Source organism: Grammomys surdaster, unplaced genomic scaffold, assembly GCF_004785775.1.
Source record: "Grammomys surdaster isolate TR1022 unplaced genomic scaffold, NIH_TR_1.0 267, whole genome shotgun sequence".
Taxonomy (NCBI): Eukaryota; Metazoa; Chordata; class Mammalia; order Rodentia; family Muridae; genus Grammomys; species Grammomys surdaster.
Window position 1 is genome coordinate 35,050 of NW_021604708.1, and position 6,054 is coordinate 41,103.

The window sequence follows — 6,054 nt, forward strand, 5'->3', positions numbered from 1 at the left end:
GAGAGAGAGAGAGAGAGAGAGAGAGAGAGAGAGTAATCAAGCATATTTGTCTTATTTCTCTTAGTGGTCAGCAATCAATTCATTCAATTGCTGTCATATAAACAACACTGAGGAAGGCATTGTCATAAAGCCTCATGACTTGAAACAGTCCCCAGGACCTACTTCATAAATAGGAAAGAATGAACTCTTACATGTTTTCCTCTGACCTTCAGACATGTACTGTTGCTTTTTTGCACCCATAAACACACACACACACACACAGAAGGAAGGAGGGACAGGGAGGGAGAGGGAGAAGAAGAAGAGGGAGAGAAAGAGGGAGAGAAAGAGGGTGAGGGAGAAAGAAAATGATAGAATCAATACCCTGGATCATTATGCTTATTAACCTTTTGTTCAGCCTTATACTCTTACTGTTGGTCAGCTATTCAGTGTCAGAATCATTGTATCTGTGAACATATCCTCAAATCTGTGTCTTCCTCTCTCAAGTGTTCTGAATTTCTGTCATCTGAAATATATGTCAATGTTCTTTAAACAAAATATTATGAATAACTGAAAATAGTTTATTTCATTCTTAATTTCACAGCTTCTAGTATTATCACCCAGCTGACATCTCAGTTTCTGTGCTGACTTGGTTTCCTTTTCTTTCTCTTGTTTTACATCACACTCATCCTGGTGACACATGAACATTATTTTGTCCCCAAAGCTCCAAGAAATTCTCTTCAGGTCCTCTTCATTAGCTTGATTAAGATAGGCATAGTTGACATTCTTCCTTTGTCCCTTTCTGTAAACAATACAGTTTCAGAGTCTTTATTCATCACAAAGATTAATCATTCCCAAGAGGAACATTAACAGATAGGAAAATCAAGCAAACTTACACTCATACTGATAATTCTAGCACAGGAACCACAGGTCATCCCTGTACTTCTTGTCTTCTATCTTTAGGCTCTCTGCCATTGTACGTTTCTGAGAGGAAATTCTGTGAGAAGTAGATGTGGCCTTGAAAGTGTATTGAAAACCACATGATTACCTCAAGAAAAAAATGTCCAAGTAATTGGGTTTTTAACATGAGAGAGTAGAAGCTACAAGGAAGTATCTCCCTGTCAAAGGGAATCTGAGTGAAAGTCTAAATCATGCTATAAAAGCAATTCATTTGTTAGACTATTTTTAATATGACATTTGGATAAGATATGAAAAGCTCTTAATATTTTTTATTAAACTTGGTGTTGTATTTCTCTTCCATTTTGGTCTCTGGGAGTTACTTTACTAATGTGAATCCTACGTATGTCATAAAATCTTCATTTAACTTTTCTAGTTGTCACTCCTATATCATTAGTAGAATGAAAGTCACAGATTTTTTTGCAGATTAAAAAGAAGATAAAAGGTTACCTGTCAACTACGTGAGAGAGGCAGTACTATTAACAATATTATGGGTGACTTGGCATTTGAACGTTCCTTCTTCTGCAGGCCATTTTGTACTCATGTCTTAGAAGTCAATGGAATAGATGAGAAATGGGCGTTTCTTCCTGAAAAGGGCATTGATTTCATGCAGAGACGAAGAGAATGCATACAAACTCTAATTCCTGGTAAGCTCCAGCAATACTTATAAAGTATCCATTGCAATAATGAATGCTGTAGATTAATTATGTGGAAGCAGCAATGGGCTTGTAAGTGTGTTTTCACATTGGCTCCTAGAAAACTCTTCATAAATGAGACATTAAATACTCAGGAAACCCTACTTGATCATTTAAGAAGGAGACATGATAGGGGATGATCATAGTATGTGATATATAAGATTGCCAAATTGAATTTCATTGTTTTACATAATAAATACATATTAAAGATGATGTAGATATTTTAAAGCAATTAATTTATATGATAAAAAATACACCCCACACTGTAACATTAGTGTGTCTTTGAAGATCTTTACAAACCTTGTTAACTCAACCTCTAATTTTTATTTAATTTTTTACTTTTTTTCGTGTGTCAAAAAATTAAAGCACTTAAAACAGTCAAATTGCTTGTTAAACTATGAAAACTCAAATACTTTTTAGTGAATTCTTGAGAAAATTTCTAATTTTAAGCTCCTTGAGGTCAAAAGTTTTCATTCCACGAGGCAGACCAGAATCCTGGTGTGTATGTGTGTGTGTGTGTGTGTGTGTGTGTGTGTGTGTACTGAATGTAGGTGAGTATAATAGTCTCAAATTCTTACTACAAACATTTACCTTATTTAAAATTTATTAACTTCCTGGCCAGTGAGTTAACAATTTTACTTTTTTTAAAAAAAAATCATATTTCTAAGTTTCTAGCAAAGTAACTAAATGTATAACACCCAGAAAGCCATCATGGTGGATTCTTCAGTTGTTCTGCAATTATCTATCTATCTATCTATCTATCTATCTATCTATCTATCTATCTATCTATCTTTAATCTGTTAATGTATCCAGCTATATATTATACTTCATTCAATATCATATGTTTATATATTTTATCTTCTTATCTATTACACATATACAAAATCTATTATATTTCTGCTCTTAATCTTTCTTCCTTCGTTTATTTTCTTTTTTGACATATATGATTCCAACATAATTATGAGAATTTTTATCCCATTGTATGCAGTGTATTGTTGTAATGGTATGTAAAGTTTAAAGTTTTCTGCAGGAGATATAAGGACACATATGTGAAAATAATAAAGTTCTTTATGAACAAAAATGTGCATGTCACAGGTATATTTTAAAAACAAAACAATGAAAAAGAAAGGTGAAGATGGGATATTTTTTTCCATCACATTTCCATTCAAGCACTCCTGCTTCCAAAAATTAAATTCAATTGCATATCTACTGATTATTTATGTGTTAAAATTATTCATTAAAAGTAGAATATACCTTTATAGTTAGCTACTTCTTTAATGAATATATTTGCATTCACTAAGAGAAAAGGACCTTTAGAGATTTCCTGCTCATTTTCTCTGCCTTTATCCTGAGCATCTGGATTTCCAAGGTTAAGACCAAAGGCTGTGTGAAATGTCATGGCTTTGTCCTTGTGAAAAATAAATCAAGCCTTGTAGTTTTATTTCAGTGACATTTCAAGCATAAAAATTTGATCCTCTTAAACATGCAGTTGAGTGTTTTGTAGTGTTATGGGAGGCTTCTCTGCATCAATTTGTGTTTTCAAAGACACATCTCAACACAGTTCATAAAAATGACCTTAAGATACTTTTACTTTCATTATAGTCCAAAACAATAGGTTAATAGCTTAAGCCTAATCTTTGTAGAAAGATCTATACATGAGTGAAAGCCAGGGCTGTGAATGAAGAAATAAGTTTGTTTTTCAGAACAAATTGTAATTTACTATTTGTTGTAGGGTTATATAAATGAATATAGAAATCACTGCATAAGGGAAGGAGGTTTACAAACTACAACTTCCTATTCTTCTCTTTGTCTCTTTTGAATGGACATAAGATCATAGAGAAATTCAGAGGTAGAGTTACTCATACTTAGCATTTCAAAACATCAAATTTTTGCCCATTTTAAATATACTCATCCATCTCTCATCATGTTTATCCTTCTACTTACATATGTTTATTTCTTTTATATATCTTCATTCATCTACCCATAACTATGTTGTCACTCTATATCTATCTATCATCTATCTATCTATCTGTCTGTCTATCTATCTATCTATCTATCTATCTATCCATCTATCTTTAATCTGTCCATATATCCAGCTATATATTATACTTCATTCAATATCATATGTTTATATATCTTATCTTCTTATCTATTACATATATACAAAAATCTATTATATTTCTGCTCTTAATCTTTCTTCCTTCCTTTACTTTCTTTTTTAACATATATGATTCCAATACAATTATGAGAATTTTCATGTCATTGTATGCACTGTATTGTTGTAATGTTACGTAAAGTTTAATTTACCATCCTAATTTTATCCCATATATCTGCATCTACTCTTTCTTTGGATATATATGTACTCATATTCCTCCTGTCTTCTGTTTCCAACTTATTCGTCTCTCTCTACCTATCCAATCTCCAAGACTATATTGAAAAAAATTTTGAGGAATATTTTGCATATGTTTTTGTGTAAAAGAATGGCAGAATATTTTCTTATGAGCAGAATTGAAATTGAAAGTCTGACAACAGTTACTGAGCCTGTGCTTTATAATCTGTCTGGAAATATTAGAATTTCTGACATGCAGCGACAATGCATGCCATTATACTGATATAGTTCCATGTTCGATTTCATTACAAGTGCATTGAGGATGCTTACCCCACGGGAATTAAATATATCTGTTTTGTTTTATTTTTTGATTTAACTGAAAAATTGGTCACTGCTTTGGGATTTTTTTTTATAGCAGTCTAAGCCCTTGTTGTTTAAGTAGTTGCTGTGCAACTTAAAACGTGTATTTGTAACTCCTCTCTGCCTTGTTTGTATTAATAACGTTACATTGAAACCTTGGAACCATAATGACTTACGACTTTCTTTATCTGATGTGTTGTTCTTGTAGTACACTATAAAGATGGAAGTTATGCAAAGCACAAAAGAATGTTACTTTAGCTTTAAACAGTTATGTGTACTTTCATTTTATAGAATGTTAAAAGGAAAATAAATAGTATTTGGCATTTCTGGTATTTTCCTCCTCTTTATATACATCCATGTTTATTTGCTCTGACATTTTCATAAAGAATCTTCTTTAACACAATCTATGTTACTTATTCCATAATTATGTATTTTATAAAGTTTTTGACAATGTTATTATTTAAATTTTTCTAACGTGTAGTTACATATTTTCTTCATCTTTCCCTCTCTCCATCCCTCCCTCTCTCCCTTCCTTTTTCCCTTCCTTCCTTACTCCCACCTTTTTTCTTTTAGTGTTCATTTACCTTCTTATTCTAATTTTAAACTCCTGCTCTTTCTTTCACAGCTTTCTAAATTATAGAATTTTAAGGTACACCACGCTGTACTGTTTTGATTTTATTTCTGAAGGGGAGTTTTGCTGGTACAAAAAAAATTCATATTTTTATTTTCAGTATTTTGAAAAATTAAGATTTTTCTGTTTCCAATGTCTTTCTCTTTTCTGGGTAATATTAGAGAAGTCCATGTGTGAAATTGATTTTAGTTATCCTATGTGAAATGTATTGATTTCTATTCCATGTTTTCTGGAGGTTTCCTGTTCTAGGTATTAGTACTATGCTTTTTCTTCTACATGATATTCTTTGACTTCATTTCTTGTGTTTCACTAAAATAATTGTTTCTGTACATGTATTATATTTGCCAACTTGACTATTTCTGCTAATTACTTGTTTGAATCTTTTTTCTTACTTTCTATTAATTTGAAATTAAATTTTATTGACCCATAGATTCTGAGTCTCTTCACTTTTCTTTAAGGTCTTTCTTTATTTCTCAATTGATATGTTATATTATTATATCCTATTTTTTTCCTGCTGAGATTCCTAAATTTTCTGTTTCCATAAGCATTTTCTCTTTACAAAAACTGACCACAAGATTCTTGTGTTTTAATTATGAACACCTGAAGTCTTCATGTTTCTACCTGTCAGGTAATTGGATTGCCGTCTTCACATTATACATTACATGCTGTATTTGGGTTCTGTTATAGAACATGAAGAATACTGTTTATTTGCTACTCTCATTGCTGATTCAAAAAGAAAAAAATTCTAATGTTTAATCCGCACCCCTTGTTAGCCTCTCAAATAAAATGTGTGTTTATGGTCCTTGGTTCTGCTTCTTCAAATCTCTCTCTACACACCTGTTCAGCCACGTATATGCACATAATTCAAGACAACTCTTCTCAGTCTATTTTCTTTCTTACCTTTCATTTTTCATTTTTCTTGTCTAATAACTCTGGGGTTTCAAACAGAGATTTAGCTATTCTGGAAGGTATTATTACTATTTCCTACAGACCAGAACCACGCAATAAATACAAAACCTCTCTTGCACTTCTTTTTTTTCTTAGATACAGTCTGTTCTCCATAGTTACTGTTTTGTGTTCCATTCTTTATATAATTCAAGTAAACT